Raw genomic sequence first — 5000 nt, 5'->3', positions numbered from 1 at the left:
CTTCTTTTGGTCTATATTTTGGGACATATTCCTGACTCCTGTTTTGTATATTTCCAAAAATAAGTTATATTTGTCTTGCATTGTCTCTGAGTTTTCCATCTCCTCCCAGTCTACGTTTTAAAATAGTTCTTGAGATTCTCAATATTAGCCTTTCTGTAATTTAATCGGTCTCCTTTGTATGAATCGTCTCTATCTTCCTTTCCTTCTTCTATATCTATTTCTAATATTGCATGGTCACTCTTTCCCAATGGGCACTTATATCTTATATCGTCATTCATTTGTATACCCTTGTAAAACTAGGTCCAATCTCGCCGGCTCGTCGTTTCCTCTGAATCTTGTGCATTCCTTTACTCTCTGGTCCATCATATTGTCTATCATTAGGTTCAGGAATCTTTCTCCCAAGGCTTCTTCTCCCATACCACTTTCATAATTTTCCCAGTCCACTTTACAGTTGAAATCTCCTACTAATATCACTTTTCTCCTTTCTTTAACAATTCTCATTACTCCTTATTGTGTCATCTATCATGTCTTTATATTCTTGATTGGTCCATGAATTTGTTTTTGGTGGCACATATGTTACAATGATTGTTATCTCTTTTTTATTAATATGCATCTTAATATACAATACTTCTGCTTTTCCTTCCCCACATTCCACTTGATTGATCACTATCTCCTTCCTTAACATTATCATGACTCCTCCTCCTCCTTTACCCACTCTGTCTCTTCTCCATACATTATACCTATTATCCAAGACTATTTTGATTTCCTCATTTAGTTTTGTTTCAGCCAGGCATACAATATCTGGATTTTCTTTCCTTATGTAATCTCTTAATTCTAATTTAGTGTGTGTGTGTGTGTGTGTGTGTGTGTGTGTGTGTGTGTGTGTGTGTGTGTGTGTGTGTGTGTGTGTGTGTGTGTGTGTGTGTGTGTGTGTGTTTCACTGTTTGATCTGCTGTAGTCTCTGACGAGACAGCCAGGCGTTACCCTCGGAGCGAGCTCAGAGCTCATTATTTCCGATCTTTGGATAGGCCTGAGACCAGGCACACACCACACACCGGGACAACAAGGTCACAACTCCTCGATTTACATCCCGTACCTACTCACTGCTAGGTGAACAGGGGCTACACGTGAAAGGAGACACACCCAAATATCTCCACCCGGCCGGGGAATCGAACCCCTCTTCCTAATTTTCTTTGCATATCCTGTCCTTCCAGGTTCTTCTGTCACCAGCACCAGGTCTTCCTTGTCTATCGTTTCAATGCCATTTACTCAGAGCTGGGCACTTCTGTAGCTCGGTCCGCACCTCCTCTCCTCCGTACCTGCGGACAAACAAACGAGGTGCGGAGGTCCGAAGTGCGGAAAAATGTTCAAAAGTGCGGAAGTAACAGGTACGGAAAGACGACATTTTAAGTCAGTACCTCCGCACCTGAGACACATGGGGAAGACGAAATTTTAAGTCCGTACCTCCGCACCTGAGACAGGTGCAGAATAGAGAAATTTTGGATCCATAATTCCGCTCCTGAGATCTTCAAGGAAAAAAAGAAAATAAAGACAACAGTCCGCACTCCATAGCATTACTTTCGGCCGTTTTTGGCGGTCTCTGCTACCAGGCATATTTTTCCGCCATTCGAGTGACGTCACTCATTCAGGTCTAAGCATGCTCCTCTCTTTCTCTCTTTCTCTCTCTCTCTCTCTCTCTCTCTCTCTGATGACAATGATGACAATGATGATAATGATGATGATACCAATAATAATAACAAGAAGTTACAATGACTTCCAGTTACTGCTAACCATACATACGTTACAGTGACTGCAAGCATACATAATCCCATTTTGTCTCCCCTCACTCAACTTACCACCAAAACGCCCTACAATGTCACCTAGCGTTGCTAAGAAGACCAAGAAGTCTCTTACTCTCGAAGTGAAGCTGGATATTATTCACAGACACGAGAGGCGAGAAAACTAATAGCATTGCTCGCCACCATCTTGACTCCATCTACTGTCTCTACTATTTCCAACTCAGCAGACTCTATTAAAAAGGCTAGTGAGACCGTATCTTCCTTGAAAGCTAAAAGAACCACCTGAACTCGTGACTCTACAATGGATAAAATGGAAAGCCTTGTGGAAATGTGGTACATAAGTTTTGTATGTGATAGAATGATGTGCCCTTTGTTTACATTCCACAGTTGCCGGTTAGTGTCTTTCCCGTTTCACTCTCCCTCCCTTCATAAATTTAAGATCGTCAACATTATAAAGTTACATACATACATACATTAGTGTACATTGTAATGGCTTAAATTAAACTGCCTAAATGTTTAACTTCATAATTTTTACTTTCATTAAACCTTTCACTGTACTATGATGCACTCTTGCTTTGTTTACTCTCAATGGAAGTTCAAGTCAGGGGTTAACCCCTTCCTTACCGCAGCCACCCCCCGATATAAACAAAGTGTTCCCCTCCTATACTGCAGCCCCCTGCCCGTGTGCGCACGTGCCTCACGGCCAGATCTACACATTATATTTCTTTCTAACTCAGTGTTATGTACTTTTTTCTAAACATATTTTTGTCATTTTATTAATAAAAGAAAACGTAAACATAATCATAAATTGTGCACTAATCATAAATTCAGCACCACACACTCTGCACCTGGTGAGGGTGGCCCTGAGGCAGTCATAACTAGGCTGCTTCCCCTCACTTGCCGAGAGGGTTTCAACACTGCTGTCACTATCATTCTCTCCTCTTTCTTTTTCAGGATCATAGTCTGAATCATATTCATCTGGAGAGTCTTCCAGTATATCCTCACTATCTGTCTCATAATTATGATAATCCTCATCGCTGCTACACAAAGCAGACGCCATTATCTCTAACTAGAGGCAATAGAACAGTTTCACCACGGCCGATACTAGAGAACTGATGTTCTTGGGGGGACTGTGGGAATAATATATGTCAAAGAATAGTGATTGGCCTTATAGTTTATGCATGAAAAATTAACTCCGATATTGATTGGCTAGTGGGGGGGATGGTTTTGTTACGCTGGGGTGGCTAAAAATAACGCCTCCAGTGTTTGTTTGTTTATAGTGAACCACGTGGAGCATGAAAAAGGCAAAATCCGCACTCAGGCCACGGTTATACACAGAAATGTATTGGTGTGGTACGCATGTACCACGGCGGCATCTTGCGGTACCACGAGGTTGCTTTTTGCGTGTACGCGTACTCACAAAACAGTCTTGCGGTATGGAAGGGGTTAAACTTGTGATAATCGGTTCAATTAACGAAGTTTCGCTTAACGAAGGGTTTTTTAGGAACATAACCCCTTCATTAAGCAGGGGTTGGCTGTACTACATACTACATATTATATACTACTGATAATTAAAACAGTCACGCACTGCACAACTCGCCATTGTGACCGGTGTTGGCGCGGAACAGAGAGAGAATGGGAGCGAGAGAAGCATGTGAACACCTACCCAGCAGCTTGCTAACTGAACCAACGTCCCCGCTCAGACCACTTGTGAACCCGTTGACGTCACGGATGCTCATATTAGACCCATTTTGAATGCCTCGTAGGTCAATCTTCTATTCCATGGGCCTTGGTTGTATCTTGCCAGTCTCGTCCACACATGAACCATAACAAGACACGCGATCGCCGATCGGTGATCTTGATCTTGACACAGGCAAGCTTCACTGCATTCTTTATAGTGTGATGCTGTTACTCCTTTCATACATTTAAAATTGCACCTATCTTTTAACATCATTATCTTGCATGCCTGTAAAAAAAAATTATAAAAAAAAATTATGATTATTGGCCCTGTAGCCTCTCAGTCACTGCTGATGCCATATGTCAGTTAGCAAATAATAAAGTTTTTAAATGCAAAATATTGGGATCTAATAATGATCCAAATGCATGTGAGAGCCTTTAAATGTTAGGTGAAATCCTTCAAATAAATAAATCAAACCTGAATAAGACAAATAACGGATGAGTTGGAAATTTTCAAAATCCATTATTTTCTCTTTTACATTCCTTTTCTTTTCTATACCAAGTGCATCAGTAGGCATTTTCTGTCCTTTGATTGAGTAATTTTACGCCACTCAGCTTATATGCTGGCTAAAGTAATACTCCTGATAATTCTTACATTGTCCGAGTCATTTTGAAGAGTTGTCTGAGCCATTCAAGATGGGAAACAGGCACATGTGCCACAGCAATTTCAATGCCAAAATCAGTTTTTCCACTGCTGACTTAACAAGCACATGGCAGTGTCTTCCTCGGTTTTCACTCTTCTGTAACTCTTATTGCTGCCTTTGTAACTGGCTTCTATGGGCAAGGCTGTATCTTCCACATCAGTTAAAAAGCCAAAGATGCTGTTGGTCACAGACAAAATGGCTGTTATACATGACCATGAGGAGAGGTGCATACACCACATGTGTATGTATGTAAATGCACCATGTACGTAGTACCTATTTACATAATGCACTACACAGACCATTTCAATTGTTACTAGTAATGGGAGTGGAAAGTGTGAAAAAGAAAATCCCACAGGTAACTAGGATTTTTAGATAAATAGGACTAGCCTTTCCTACAATTGGTCTGATTTATGTGGGATTTACTGTATTTGTAAAGTTTTACATGGCCTATATTTTGTATCAAAAGGAAAAAAAAGATTAAATGGAAAGGAGAAGTTAAAAAATTATCCTCTATTCATTATTATTATCCTTTACTAGTGCATCAATGGAAAACTGTTAAAATGTTTAATGATGAGTCATACATCATAATGAAAGAAAACAGTTCTAATCAGAGAGAGAGAGAGAGAGAGAGAGAGAGAGAGAGAGAGAGAGAGAGAGAGAGAGAGAGAGAGAGAGAGAGAGAGAGAGAGAGAGAGAGAGAGAGAGAGAGAGAGAGAGAGAGAGAGAGAGAGAGAGAGAGAGAGAGAGAGAGAGAGCATCAAATGCCCATATGAATTCACTAAGGAAAAGTTAGTTACAGTTGTCTTACAATTGCCTCGTA

The 5000-nt window shown here is 40.6% G+C and overlaps 1 protein-coding gene across 1 annotated transcript in view; it reads right to left on the bottom strand.

The window, feature by feature from the left end:
- Window positions 1–5000, bottom strand: part of LOC123506796 (rho guanine nucleotide exchange factor 11-like) — a gene marked incomplete in the record, with an annotated part of 643649 nt that overhangs the window by 552424 nt on the left and 86225 nt on the right.

Source organism: Portunus trituberculatus, chromosome 20 (genome assembly GCF_017591435.1).
Source record: "Portunus trituberculatus isolate SZX2019 chromosome 20, ASM1759143v1, whole genome shotgun sequence".
Taxonomy (NCBI): domain Eukaryota; kingdom Metazoa; phylum Arthropoda; class Malacostraca; order Decapoda; family Portunidae; genus Portunus; species Portunus trituberculatus.
This window is presented reverse-complemented; position numbering and strand designations above follow the sequence as displayed.